The 16,127-nt window shown below is 38.1% G+C and overlaps 1 pseudogene; it reads right to left on the bottom strand.

Annotated features, from left to right (window-relative positions):
* Positions 1–2,050: 2,050 nt before the first annotated feature.
* Positions 2,051–2,219, bottom strand: LOC148355345 (U2 spliceosomal RNA; annotated as a pseudogene).
* Between the last annotated feature and the right edge of the window lie 13,908 nt (positions 2,220–16,127).

The raw sequence follows: 16,127 nt of genomic DNA on the forward strand, positions 1-16,127 counted from the left end.
CACGCACAAAGGCATAAAATTAAGCAACTGTAGACTAAAATACTCTTTTTTTATTGTTTGAATTTAAAAATGCGGAAGATTAAAAAAAAAGTTATTTAAGGGGCAAAAAGTGGTCGTCCAATGTGTGAAGCAATAGTGTTGGCAGGTTTTGTAAATGTATTGCGTACAGAAAAAATCCCTTGTCATCCGTGATTATAATATGTGTGGTAGGTTCCTAATGTATCCCAAATGTTAAAGCATAATGCTGAAAAACAAAGATAACATTTTAGATTATTTTACTGATCCGGGCCACCTTAGAACAGAAATTCTGTATGCAGAGCCAAACTGAGTTTGACATCCCTGCACTAAATAATACACAATGTCCCTTCAAAGCAACAAATAGCCAATTATCTTTGCACGAAAACATTTTTTTTTCAATCAATAAGTAATATAATACTTATGACTAACTTGCTTAATACTGATCTCAAGCAGGGTTCTGCTGTTTAACTTTCTGTTTTTGAATATAGATAAAAAGTGATCCATGAATCATTTTCAATTCTCCTCCCTTTATGATGGTGATACCTTGGGAGGAAAAAGGCTGAAATCTGACGTCAGATTTTATGGGTAAGTCAACAAAGGATAAGCCAGGGAAGAACCCCCGGGTCAACAGAGCTGTTGACAGTGTTAACAGCTTTATTTTTTTCTAGAGAAAAACACATTATAAAGTCAAGACACTAAAAGCATTACAGTATACCCTATTTTGTTTTGAAATATATACTGTGCTTTATAGAAATTGATACATTCTTTGCACAAGAAATGGTATTCAGCGTGCACTGGCTGGGATTTAAACGCAAATTTGGCACGTGTGTGAAGCGCTGCAGTGTTTTAAACCACTCAATTGAATCTTGTGGAGTTGCATCAAGAAAGATGGTAGTGGGGGTGTTCCTCGTTTCCATTTTGTGTTTTCGAGAGCACGTGGAGGCGTGCACGTGGTGGAGCTGCCTGTTGGCTAGCCCGGGCCTAGCCCTGGGCCTACTTTCTACAGTCGGTGCCAAGTTCAGTAGAGGGAGCAGACGGAAAAGGGGATTTTTGTTCGCACCCTGACGGAATCTTTCCTTGTATTTGACTTGCTGTCTGTCGAGGCTTGTCTCTCACGTGACTCAGAACACGATTTATGAGCAAAAAAACAAACCCAGAGGACATTTAGGAATTCCAATTGCCCTATTTTCCAGACTATAATGCTCACACAATAACTCCAAATTGGCCAGAAATTTGAGCGTGCACCTTATATGTGGAGAGGATTAGAAATGTGTCACCATATTTGTGCCTATACGTTTTTCTTTTGGACTGACCAGGCACCAATTTTCATGGACTGCAAAATCTATAATTTAATATACTTTGGAGTACTGCCTTGAATATTAATGGTACTAGAAAAGATCCAAATCCTATCGTTCTGTTTTATTTTGTTCTCGCTGTTCGTGTGGTCTTCAGGTTTCTTCAGTAGATTGTAAGTTTAAAAAAAACGTCATAAATCTGAGAGTTTGTGTGTCTTGATTAAAGTATATTGAACAATCAAAAGCTATCAAATGTGTTGGGCATTTGAACCCAAACGCAGACACACGTGCAGCATTGACAGTTTTATTTAAAGATAAAAGGGGATTGAAGGGTAGGCGTTCCGCACAGGGAGGAAAGGAAAAATATGAACGAATAGCACAGTCTGATTAACTCATGGCTAGGGGAATAATAGCAGTTTTTCGGAGGCACGACACAGGCATAGAGGAGTAGGTACATTGGCAGGCAGGAACGATTGTCAATGCTGTCTATTTATACAAAGCCCCTGATGAGCAGCAGTTGTAGATAGCGGGCACTAGTTGTCTTGATACTCCACCACCTCCTGATGAACAATGGCACGCTGGGCGGGTTTTTTTTTAAGGGTTATTGTTCTATCTTCTTTATTCATTATCCATTATCCGTCAGTTCATAATACGCTACAAAGCCTAGGAGCCGGGACACTTACTCTCAGCCAAAAGGCTAAGCTAAGGTCCTAGCCTTAAAGCCTTGCTGCGGTCATTGCAAATGCACCGTTCCCGGAGGTACTGCAAAACTGGGCCGATGCGTGGAGTGGACAGAGCAAGCTCTTATTCCATCTCCGGATAGCAAAAATCAATGATCATGGTCTGAACATACTAAATGACACAGTGACCCACGTTTGGGTCCCAACCTACCAGTTGAGAAACAAGACGTTAGATTTTATTTCAGTATCACACTATTTTTAGTCATGGAAACAGATTTGTAAGAGAAATGAGAAGACAGAAAGTAATAAATGAAATTGCTGTCATTTGTTTTTCACTTTTTCTCACCTCAAACTAAGTATTGTAAATGATAAACATTTTAAAAACGTGTTGCAATGCATTTTTTTATATTTTTCAGGATGACCAAATTACTTCCCACAATGCCTTTCTCTTCATTCAGTTCAGAGCCCATTTCCTTCTTTCATTCAGTAGTCACCTAAAGTTTTGCAATTGTGATCGGTTATATATTCAGACTCATCAATCAGCGTATTTCTTGTTCAACCCTTGGCCTTACTGTAGTTTTAATTCCATGAAAGAAATATCACAAAAGAATCTGTTTGGGGATGCGCCTAATAGTGCTGTAAATACGGTCGTTATTCAAATGTAGGACGGATAAAATTGTTCAACGATTATCGTGAAAAACCTGTTCTGTTTTCTTACCCCACCCAAGGAATAGTTTAATCTTATGCACATCTTTTTAATTGCATACATTACTCGGTACGTGTGTACGGTATCGATATCATAAAAAAGATATGTGGTCAGAGTGTGCTGATAGCAGACAGAAATCCATAAAGGCGGATCGTCATAGCTTTATGTGCCCAACAAAGCCTATCATAAAGTGGACTGGTGTGTGAAATTCAAAATGGAAGGAAGCAGGATTTAAAGGCTCTATCAATGATCTAGGACTGAAAGTCTTGAGTCACACAAGTACATGAAGCATGAACAAACAATAGAGTATGTGCTCCGATGGAAGGTAAAAAAATTGAAATACATCATATGCCAAAGATATCTGGTAAGGCAGATAAGAGAAATTCTGTCTCAAGATTTTATTCAAATACATTTTTCAAAGGGTTTAAAGATATGTAGATAGATAGATACATAGATAGATCAATATATAGATATATAGATATATAGATGTATAGATATATAGATATATAGATATATAGATATATAGATATATAGATATATAGATATATAGATATATAGATATATAGATATATAGATATATAGATATATAGATATATAGATATATAGATATATAGCTAGACGGACGGAAGGACAGACAGATAGATAGATAGATAGATAGATAGATAGATAGATAGATAGATAGATAGATAGATAGATAGACAGACAGACAGACAGACAGACAGACAGACGGACGGACGGACGGACGGACGGACGGACGGACGGACGGACGGACGGACGGACGGATAGATAGATAGATAGATAGATAGATAGATAGATAGATAGATAGAAAGATAGATAGATAGATAGATAGATAGATAGATAGATAGATAGATAGATAGATAGATAGAAATATCCCTTATTTTTGGGATGTTTGACTGATTTTTGGAGGTGGGAGTCAAGACAAATGTGAGGGAAGTGAGTGGAAAGGAGGCGGTTTGAACTCCAAGAACTCTCGAAATGTTCCATATAGAAATGATGGCCATTCCTCCCATTTCCTCAAGTGTCTTGCTGTCACCATATCTGAATTTGAGCTCTCCATTGGTGTGGCGTCCATGCCTGAACATCATCCAATTAAATCGGAGTGTCCATTCTGCAAATATTCCAAATGTTGACAAAGATCCTTGTTTTTTTTGTGTGTTGCCCTTAGAAGGATCCCCTGCCAAGTTATTGTTTTTATTTTATTAATCTCCTTCACCAAGTTGTTCTCCCTCCTTCTATTTTTATCCTAACTGCAAAACATACATTGGAATTTTGTTTACTCAGAAGAGTCGTTTTGGAGAGTCCATTTTTTTTTTACACTGCGCTCGATACATTTTTTTTCTTGCTAGCACATTATGTTCCTATTGCGCTGGTAAACAGAGCGATTGAGCCAGAAACGTGAAAAGGTCGTCCTGTCATCAGCAAGCTTCGGCTATTGTTTTCGGCATGCACTGCCTTGGAGTTTGATCGCGTTTCCAAGAAATGGAAAAATTCCTCAACGCCACTTTCATCTCGGTCACATTGCGGCGAGTGAGTAGGGTTCTCGTTCCAAGACTGGCTTGTCGCCAACTGCACCCTCCAGACTTTCTCACCACGTGCTAGAGTTTTCATTTTTTAGGAGTGGTTATTTTTCTGATGTCTTCTTGCAGTAACTTAACTTTATCCGTCATCCATTCGTCCATCATTTATCCTTCCATCTGTCCAGTCATCCATGCATGCATGGATCTATCTGTTGATCCGTGAGTCCATCAGTTTTAATCATCTGTCCGTCTTTTCATGCATCCATCATCCATCATTTTTCTATCCATCCAAGCATGCATCACCCATCAATTTGTCGGTTTGTCTATCAGTTTGTATGTCCATCCATTCATCCGTCTATCTGTCCATTAATGCATACATCCATCCTTCTGTCCATCCATTCATCTGTCCGTGTTTGCTCATGTATCCATCCATCTGTTCATCCATTTAACCAGCCGTCCATTCATCTGTCCATCAATCTATCATTTATTGATCCATCTCTCCATCCATCCCTCCATCCATTTAATCCTTTGTTTATTAGTCCATTCATCTGTCCATCCATTCATACATACATCCATGGCCTGTGTGCCATATTACAGCAGCCAACTTTGGAAGCACGTACAATTCCAATTATTCCTGCCCATGAACAATCATTTGGAGCATGTTTTGGAATGTGGTGTGGTAAGAAACATGAGAACACACACGAGCAACGAGAGAATATGCAGAGCGCTCACAGGGTAAACGTAGCCAAGAAGGAAAATACTAAGAAACACCCTTCACTTTATTAGAAGCATTTTGAAGTGCAGCACGTGTTGTACATTCCATCATCATGCAAAAAAGTATGATGTCTGTTAAACAAAATTAAAAGGGCTTCGGGTATCATCGAATTGAGCCAGGTCTCCGTGATTGTTAAAATACAATTGTCCCGAAGGTTGTGGTCCCTCGAGTTGTAGCTCCAGGTCATCCGTTTTATGGGTAATGGATCGGACGTTGGTTCGGCACAGGCATGCCAGGGGTAGCTCGTGAGAGTTGTTACGTAGCCAAGCCCCAGTAGGCTAGACCTGCGGCGCCGCCGTTGCCTTCTCTCTTGACACAACCTCAGTCTTTTTCCGGACCCGGATAACAATCCCAGGAGCCCCCGCTGGTGATCACAACTTCTTTAGGCTCTTCTGACTTTCCTAGAAGTCCGATTTATATGATTAATTTATTTTCAATGTTACGACCCGCTAAATTACTTGCTTTTGCCATGCTTTGCAGTTTGTTTCGGGGCACACATTGATTTCTGCGCCCATCCACCCCTTTCTGTTTGACTTACAGCATACACCAAACGCACAAAAACAGCCACGGTCACCCAACACACACACACACACGAGATGCCCCGTAATAGCATTTGCTCTGTACTGTATTCTGCAGAACACAATGGACAAAACGTTGATATCAATGACAATAAAGATAATTCAATTCAGTTAAAAATCCACAAAGATATGAAGACGCAATAACTGAAGTGCACCGTATTAAGGTGTCTCTGTAATTACTAAATCTGTTTAGTTTGCATTTGTTTTGTTTGTTTGCATTTCTATGATGTGTGCCTTTACTAGCTGTTTTTTAAATTCCCTACTTTCTCATTTTGACTGGCAGTGGATGATGCTAAAATTGAATACATCAGGTAAAATGCATCACGAGAGGTCATGCAAAGGTTGCGAACAAAGTGTGCTGCAGAACTCTGCAGAAGACCGATTATCAAAACAAAAAACAAAAACATGCAACTTGTGATCCCCTGCAAAACAAACATAGTAACTCTTTTTTTTATTCTCATTGGTGGATGTTGTTATTTTCAGCATGCATTCCGCCCCCTCTTGCAGACATTTCTCGCGTGCAGTCGTCTCAATGCGGTGAGCATTCCGTGTAACCCTCCGAAGTTCTAGTGATTTCCACGAAGTCCTCAACGGGGAGGGACCTGCAAGTCGATCCCCGTCGCTCTTTTTGGAGTCAACAACATGCTGACGTCACTTGGACTGCGCGCGGGATGGGACGTGGGCGTCCGCATGCCGGCTTTTTATTGCTCAGATCGTCTTCTTGGCAACCACATAGAAAGAATTATTCACAGCAACCACTTGAGAATCTCTTTTTTTCTTTGCATGCATGGAACAGACATATAAAAGACTTTCAGTTCGAAGAATAAATACTTACAACATGGATCTTTGTACTTTTTATATAACCATATGATAATCAATTCCATATTATATTAACAAACCCATTTTGAGGTTTTTTGAACTGCGAAGACATCAAAGCTTTTAGTCTCTTTTTTTCCAAGTTTGTTCAAGTGACAATGTACTATTGTGAACATGCTGAGAGTACAGTATAACATTCAGAAATAAAGGGTATATTATGATTAGAATTATCATAGGAAAAATAATACATGTAAAATAAATAATCTTTCCAATGGCAAAATACACAAAATGATCTCAAAAAACACCTCACAGTGTAAAAGAGTAATTTAGAAAATACAAACCATGAAAACACATTCATCTTATAGTGCCCAGGGAAAGTATTGGCTCCTCAATAACTTTTTATCATGTTGCCACATTCCAGGCTTCAATCATAAAGCTAAAAAAAGGACAATATTTTCTAAGAAACAATATTTAAGACACAACTGTGAAATGGAACCAAATTGTTTCAACATTCTTCATTATATTTTTGATGAAAAAAACTGAAAAGTAGGTGTTGCAAAAATATAGCCCCCCTGTTCTTTCAGCTCAGTACACGCTGCTTTTTTTCCTGGCCAAATCCTAAAAGACCACAGTTGTTACAGTCTATTCATTTACCAGCATTCTCAGATAAATTATTCCGCAATACCAACTGATTCCAGAAGATCCCTGAAGTTGTCTGATTGATCCAGTGTCGACCTAAATGATTGATGATGACAAACAGAATGTATCTGTGTGTAACTAAGTTTCAGTTATAATGCACCTGTTATGTGTGATGGCACTGGAGAACAGACACCATTATGATGACCAAAAAACACACCAGTCAGGTCCAAGATAAAGTTGTGGAAAAGTTCAATGCATGAATGGGATACAAGAACATTTTGTACAAGCAATAATATCAACATAAAGAGAGCATAAAACCAATGCAAACCTACCAGGACCTGGCTGTCCCTGTAAACTTTCAGCTCAAACAAGTAGATAACTAATCAGGGATGCAACCAAGAACCCTGTGATCACATTTGATGACCTACAATATTTAAACACTGGAGATCAACATTGGAGAACAATTTGCAAACAATGGAATTATTCTGAAAAATGCCATCTTCAATGCTAAACCGTTTAAGGACATTTTGTCGTGGTATACCAGGGGTTTGGATATTTTTTTAACCAAAGGGCCATAAAATAAAAAATATCGTAATTTTGGAGAGAGCCACATCCTATATTTTAAGACAAAATTAAACAAAACCGCCAGAGCCCCGTTTTCCAGAAAAAAAGCTATTTCTTCAGCACATTTTTTTCACTGTGGGATGTTTGATGATTTGATAAGATTTGAAGAAAAAAAGTGTTGGGGCGGCAGTGACTCAGGAGGTAGAGCGCTCGTCTTTGGATCAAGAAATCGCAGTTTGAATCCCGGCTCCCCCGTGTTACATGTCGAAGTGTCCTTGGGTAAGACACTGAACCCCTAATACCCCCAATAAGCAGGTTAGCGCCTTACATGGCTGCACGGTTGCTATTGGGAAATGTGAAGCACACTGTAAAGCGCTTTGGGAAGTCTTGAGTTGAAAAGCGCTATATAAATGCTATATAAATGCAGAACATTTCATTTCATTTCATTCATTGTGGTACCATGGTATAGACAGAATAAAATGTCATTTAACTGTCAAAGAGTAAATATGATATTATTTCGAAACCATTCCATTTTTTTATACGTTTTTGATTTTGATCTCCAGTGTATAAATCAATACAACTGAGGCATTTTTGCCATATTGACAGAAAATGTACTAAAAATATCGTGGAGGAATCAACAGATTGACATTGGGCTTGTTTAGTGAGTTAGTCAGAGTTAGCGTGTATACAGTTAATGTGGCCAATTCTTGAAAAACATGGAATACAAACTCGTTTCGGCTCTGTAGCCAAAATAATAAATTTGGCTTTCATCATTACAGCTCCGACAACTACGACAAAACGTATCACTAACATGTTTGAGAAGCAACACAACTTGGTTTGGCGCAGCTCCTTCCTGCCGTCCTCTGAGGAATGTACAAAACCGCACCAGGAGAAGGACGAATCAACTGTGTTGATTTTCGACTTCCTGACAACCTTGACCATGTGTTCTGCCTTTACGTTTATTGACAGTGCCGTCAACGATGGCTCCTGTCAGGCCAAGATAAGATAATAAATAACAAAAATCCTAAATCATCCTTGAGTTGTTTGTGTAGTTTGCAGCAGTTTGGACACAAGATGCAGCCGACAATATATGGGAATTCAAATGTCCAGTGTTACATAAAGGCCTCACTGATAAATAAATTGCATTTCATCAGACACACAGAAATAACAATTTAGAATTTGAATTTTCTTTATTGTTATTAATAACAACGTAGTAAACGATGCTTGGAACAAGATTTACTGGAGTTTCTGCTAAATGTCATTGCTCTAGTTTTTTTTTAATTGCACTATTTTTCTGGTGCACTAACTTAGGTCAGTCTCCAAACACTGTATCATAAACATGTTTGCCTATTTATCCTGACATTCTTGTAAACGTATTTTTCTCTTTTAAGTCTTTACTACATACTGTATTTATCCTGGAGGGCCATGTCTAAGCTTGTTTATTACGTTGTTATCAATAACATGAAGATAATTATGATTCTAGTTTAAAATTTAAATCATATTCCAATACATTAGAAAGACAGGCGTTGTTATGTCATGATGGACATACCATTTTTAAACATATTTTTTCGATGATTTCCTAAAACCAAAATGCATGTATGTTTTTCTGTCAGTAATACGTTCCAAGAGTGAATCTTTGCAACGTAGAAGTTGATTTTTTTCATTTTATTTTTAATAAGATCAAACTTAACAATCAAAAAAATCATTTTAACAAGCAAAATACAAAATGCAAAACTGAGAAAAAAGTACAAATAAAAAATGGAAAACAATTATATTTGAAAAATGTATTAATTCAATCAGGCGGTATTCGTAGTCTGGGAGTTCACAAGATCTCCCAGACTACGAATACTGCCTGATGAATTTTGGGACTGTAAACTTCACTGTTTGGACTCACTTGTTTTCTAAACATTTTACTTATATATTTCGTAAAGCTTGTTTGCATCTGGTGCTCTGGATACTGTTGCCTCGCTGCTTGTCTTTCCATGTAACGAACACTTCCGTAATAAAGGACAATTGTTTGATTGTACTAATCTGTGCTTCCGCACGAGTTCGAAAGAGCCCTTGACATTGTGTGAGACTAGCTCCTAATGTTCGAATTGCCTTTGTCAAACCTCTACTACAAGGTAAAGCACCAGCTGTAAATCATCCAATCTGTACTCCAAGAACAATGTGCATTGGCTCTTTAAGGCTGTGACCTTTGAAAAATTCAAAATGATGTTTGTGGCTCTCTATTTTCTACAGTATCTGCCAGTGACTCACAGAAGAAGCAGACAAACAGGTTAAGGGTGCTATTTGTTTAACATGTTTTGAAGATTGATTCTATCTACCTAGCAGTATTCTCTCAATCTCAGCATAAAAAAAAGCTCTAGCAGTGCCACTGCACTGCATATGTGGTTAATGGTATATGTAAATAGCACAGAAGTGGGCCGTGATGGCCTGCAAGGCCTTTTCTGTTGGCCTAAAATAAGATCTGAATCATGTGATATTAATGATATTTTGTCCATCAATATTTAATAAATAGTTCCAAATTGTCTGTCATTTTGCTGCTTCGAGATGAGAGCTTTCATACTAAAGCATTTGACCAATTACATTTCAGTCAGTTATTGGTAGGCCCAAAAATCTACCTGGAGGCCTTCACAAAAAGTTCTGAAGGATGCCTCCCTTAATTTCAGTCTTCGAGGAAGCTGTTGGTTTAGCCAATCATATTCCAAGATGGCGTCCGTGCCTGCAAAATGAATCTAAGTAGTTCTCCAAAACACCAAAAGGTGGCAGCAACTTCCCACAATCGTATCTAAAAGGGATCCACGTGTGGCAACGGACTCATCACAGGCAAGAAATGACACATACGATGCATACTAAGCATTTTTGTTATCTGGAACCAATACAAACCTCTGAATGCTTTGAACATTACTTTAGTAGTTTATCGGGCTATTTAGTAGGCTTTTAACTCTTCTAACTCTTTTATTTAGATATCTAGCTCCATTTTTTTATAACCATTTGCCTTTCTAGCTAACTATTAATTAATCTTTTTAGCTATTTAGCAAGCCATCTACCTAGGATGCTATTTTAGAAATTAATATCAAACTGGGGGGCTTTTACGCTAATTAAGAACAAAAAGTAGCTCTCAGCTTGAAAAAGGATGGTGACCCCTGGTCTACACATACCAACCGCTGTAAAGTTGGAAAAGTCAAACTTTCCCCAAATGCAGCCTCGGTTCCGATACGAGCAAATCTGACAGTACGTCGTACAGATATGAATGGAGAATTAATAGACACAGTGAACCAGGTAGATAACAGGTTTAATAAATAGATAAATAAATCTACTACAGCTGGACAAGTTAAACGACAAACTAAATGAACATAATTAATATTACGTTCTTCGACAATTTGTTTTTAAAGCCTTTCCCTTTCACAACAAGGTAAACAAACAAGGTATGACGTTCGAAAGCGCCAATTGACTGAAATGTAATCAGTGAGGCTGACGGATGTCCACAAGATGTTTCAAGGAACATCATGTCCTAGTTTTGTTCATGTGACCAACAAAACTCAATTATGAACTCATGTGTATGTTCAAAATGCAAATCATATACGTAGTTCCTAAAGAGTCGTCTGTTGTTCAAGCAAACAAAGAGCGGTAAAAAGACCTTATCATGAAACATTTCCCTTCATTATATAAAATGTTTCTTTACAAGCTTGAATCAAATCATATAAACCAGGGGTGTCTTAAACTTTTCATAGTGGACCAGATTTGGTAAATTAAAAACGTGTGAAGCCCGACTATTCAGCCTGGCATTCTTTGAACAGTCTTTATTAAATTCACACTTCATGTAAGGTTTGCAGAACTAGGCAGTTTTGCGACCGTGTAGCTCACCTTTGTAGCATTTTCATGTGACTCGCCAGGTCTTGTGAAAAAAGCGCTGTTGTGGCGTTAGAAAAGCTTCCAGTTTCTTCACCTTTTCATAGCTTTAGTTTCCAGTTAGCTTCTCTGGCACTGCCTCTTGATATTATAGTCTTTGAAAATTTGCCACAGTCTCTTGACAAATTAGGCAGACGCAGTTGTTTCAAATTTCGGTTTCGAAATTACCGTACTTTCCGCACTATAAGGCGCACCGGGTTATAGGGCGCACCCCCAAAAAATAGTTTTTGGTCCTATATTTTCCATACATAAGGCGCACCGCATTATAAGGCGCTACAATGGGAACGTCGACAAAACAGTCAGATAGTTCTGTCAAACTTATTACCCCCTTAACATTCCGAAAGCTTGCAAAGAAGCAAATACGTGTCGTAGACACGTGCGGATGCGGTGTCCGTACGATGTCACCAAACAAACATTTCTTAGTTTCCATTTTGTTTTTTGCTGGCAACTGTGTGGACAGCAAAGTAAGAATTTTATTGTGCAGGAAACGGGGTTCTTTACTGTGCATATGACAATAAACACTTTGAATTGAATTTAGTTTAAAAATAGACTCATCACAGAAACATCAAGATCGTTCTAAAACAAGATACCGGGAAAATATAAATCCGCATAGCTCACCTATGTTCTCGTGCAGCCTTCACGTTCTTTAATGATACGTAACCATTGGTGTAGTAAATCCAGGAGAGTAAAATATTTACAAATACAGAATCGTAAAACATGTTTTCTCTATGCCGCAGTGCAACCCAACTTGTGATTCACATTCATCTTTTTCGGCCAATTGCAGGCTTTGTTTCGCCCCTTAAGCCTATGCGAGCCTGTAAATGATAAAAAGGATCCGCCCCCTTTACCTCCGAATAACTTTAGCCAATAGTGACTGATTCAAATGATGATTGATATAAATCCCAGCATACACCGCGGACGACTTCGCCTTCGGGGGAAAATCTAGTCGGCGGCTGCTTGCTTTAGTTGCAAGACTTTGCGACTTAATACTGATCCATATATAAGGCGCACTGTATTATAAGGCGCATGGTCAGCTTTTAAAAAAAATAAAGGCTTTTAGGTGCGCCTTATAGTGCGGAAAATACGGTACTCAATGTTTCGCTTGTCCTGGAAGCTTCCTCCTTCACAATCGACTTTCCTTTTTTAATTTACAGTCACCGTGTTGGAAATGGGATGGGCTAAAATTCTCACAGAAAGCCAAGGACAAGGTGGCCAAAGGGCTTTATCCATGATCTGGTGAAACTGTGATTTTTATTTTTGGTCCAAATGTATTTTATACTGCGGTCAACATTACCGGCGGCCGGCGGGCCACATATCATTAATTTTATGACATAAGCCATGGCAAACCCAGAACTATCATATTACTATACAAAATCTTATATGAAAAAAACTGAGTTTTAGTTATTTACACATTTGAAAACGTAATAAAGGACTCTTCTTACCCATGCCACCATCTCTTTGATTTCTAGAAGGTGCTACAGGTCCCTTAGAACAAGGACCAACAGGTTTGGAGACAGGTTTCCCCCCGGGGCCATACACCTAAATGTTATTGCATTACTTTTCATTGCACTAGAGTTGCGGTGCACTATTTTTCATTGCACTATTACTACAACTCAGGCTAGTCTCCAAGTACTACTTTGTAAACATTTTTGTTTATTTATCCTGACATTATATTAACCTGTTAGGTGTTTATCCTGGAGTCCCCTGTCTTATCTTGCTGCAAATAATGTTCATTTCATGAATTACAATAAAGACAATAAAAACTATAACTATAAAATAATTCAATGTTTTGTATTTTTGTGGTGGGTAGATCATTTTTCCTTGGCCATAATGTAAATACCACACATGTTGGAAAAAAGTCGAAGCACCCCTGCCAAAACTTGGTCCAAAGCCATTTTATTTCTTATGTAAGAGTTAAAATCAGCGTGCAGGATGTACGTTATGTTTACACGTGGTAAAAATAAAATAGCGCTGAGGCAGAACAAACAGTCGGAGAGGAAATCAAATCCATATTTCACTCAGCCCGACCCGAGGTTTTAGTAGGCCATGCTTGTAGCACGAGGAGGATTTGGGTCTTGGAAGGGAACAATCAAGATTGTCAGCCGCACGGCTCAAGTCTGTAATTGTTGTGATCCGATGGGCGTGACTTGCTCCCTCCAAGAAGCGCCTCCGGCAAGAATGTATTTTGACTCGCTTGGCTGCTGAACATCGTGTTCCATTCCAACTCGCGTGCAGAGTTTGAAAAATAACCAGTTTTGGGACTAATGCGTTACAAAGGAACACGTTCCAGGAACGCAATTACTTTTCTCTGTCACAAGTACTTCAACGCGTTATCAGTAACATTTCGTGACTCAACTCTTGTTACTACATGTTGCGTGACTTTGTTACTCTGCTACTTATTAAATGCATGAATTACAGTTTCCTATAATTCTGTGGTTCTCAACTGGTCTGACTTAAGGACCCACCAGTCCAGCCTAATGATAAGCTGCAACCAGGGTTGGGTAGGGTTACTTTAACTGGATTACTTTCAATTACTTTTGGATTACTCCAATACCAAATATGCTAATGAAAGACAAAAGAAACTAAATATGAATACAATTCTGACTCACAACACGTGGTAAGCTTTCTCTCCTGGCTTTGATCTCTTTGATCTCCGGCAAAACTAACATAAAATGCGACAGAAACAAAATGAAAATAAATCCAAACAGCTTGCCAACATCATTTTTGCCGTTCCATGTATTCCGTTACTCCCCAAGCCTGCACAAAATTTAGTAATTGTATTCATATTTAGTTGCTTTTGTCTTTTATTAGCATATTTGGTATTGGAGTAATCCAAAAGTAATTGAAAGTAATCAAGTTAAAGTAACCCTACCCAACCCTGGCTGAAACCTAAATCAAGAAAAAAAATCCTCTTCTCAAATGTATTAAATGAAAACATTGTGGAGTTTAGAGCTGAGATAGAAGAACAAAATGACCATCAAAACCAAAATGACTTCAAGTACTGTATATACTGGCATATAGGCATTCTTATACATCAGATATAAGCGAACCCTAAAACTGTTTTAAAATAGCTATATACTAAAAGAAATTCTTACACATAACATTGATAAAACATGTACTTAATCCTTGATGATTATTGAATTATGTCGATAGTAAAGATTAGTGTACCGCGGTGTTCATTTTACCTCTGAAAAGTGATGGGTCCCGGGGACTCGCATGCTCAAAAATCTATGGGTCCCAACAGAGATCTATGGTTCCCCAAAATGTAGTGTTATCGGCAACAAATATATAATATAAATCTATATATTCATTCAGTTTTAATCATCACAGTTCATTGGGAATACAGATCAGTTATCACTTCAAGATTTTTCAGTTCACAACAATATTTTACATTATACAAAATAATATTGCTGAAATAATTATATTAATCTATATTCTTTTGCTTATTTTCTTTCGTCGAATCGTTCGCTTCAACACACTAGTTTTCCTTGCCTCCGCGATCTTTCGAAGAATTTCTCCGCCGTTTTTTCGTGCCGGAATTATTGCCGTTGTTTTCACTTTCTGCATTATGTTTCGACTTATTACTGACACTGAAGAAATGACCAATTTTGTGTTGATTTTCACCTAATACTAAGTGTTTTTTCGGAGGCATACTCATACCTAGCAACCTCCACGGCTCCATGCCCTTACAAACTGTCGTATTTTCCCTTACAAAATACAAAAAAATACTTTTGTCTTAACTAAGCAGAAAAAAACTGGATGTTGATTAATGGTCTAGAGAAAGGTTTTTATTCGCAGAATATATTCTGGAGACCACAAGTCTTCAATCGGACAATCTTAGCAATAGTGTCACAATGACATTTTGAAACAAGCTTTTTATAGCTTTTTTGAGGCGTTGTACAGGTCAAAAGAAAACCGCAACTTCCGTTTTCTGCTTGCCACTTTTCGCACGTTTTTGTGTTATCAGCCATTCCTCAAAGTTTCAGTTCCCTGTTCGCACCTTAGTCTCATGGTTTCTTGACATTAGGCTTAACTTTGTTCTTTAGCTTGAAGTTCCTGACATTAGTTTGAACTTATAGTTTGCGTAGAAAATATCGATTTATAATAAAAGCTGATATACTTCATGTACAATAAGTCTACACTTTCTTCTACCTTTGTAATATTGAGACAATATGCCCAATTCTGTCAAAATCAGTCCCTGAGATTATAACTCTTGCATTTTGTTACTTCTCAGCATCTTGATTTCTTGTCTAGCATCAAAGGTTTGCAGCTTATTCAGAATGCGGCAGCCAAAATTTTGACTAGGACAAGAAAATTTGATAATATTACTCATTACTCCAATTTTAGCTAACTTGCACTGGCTCCCAGTCCATTTAGATGTGATTTTAAGATTTGATCACTAATATTCCCCCTCTTATCTTTCTGATATCATTTCCCCATGTTCCTGTTCAAAACCTCCGCTCAGAAAATGCCTGTCTACTTGTGACTGTAAGAGCCAAGAAAAAATCTCTACCTGGATGGGAGGAGTTCTTTGCGTGGTTTGAAGCCAAAAGACAAAATGGATATGGAGTGTTCCAGCTAAGGATATGGAGTGTTCCGGCTA

This window comes from Urocampus carinirostris, chromosome 12 (assembly GCF_059441175.1).
Source record: "Urocampus carinirostris isolate Australia breed hairy pipefish chromosome 12, RoL_Ucar_1.0, whole genome shotgun sequence".
Lineage (NCBI taxonomy): Eukaryota > Metazoa > Chordata > Actinopteri > Syngnathiformes > Syngnathidae > Urocampus > Urocampus carinirostris.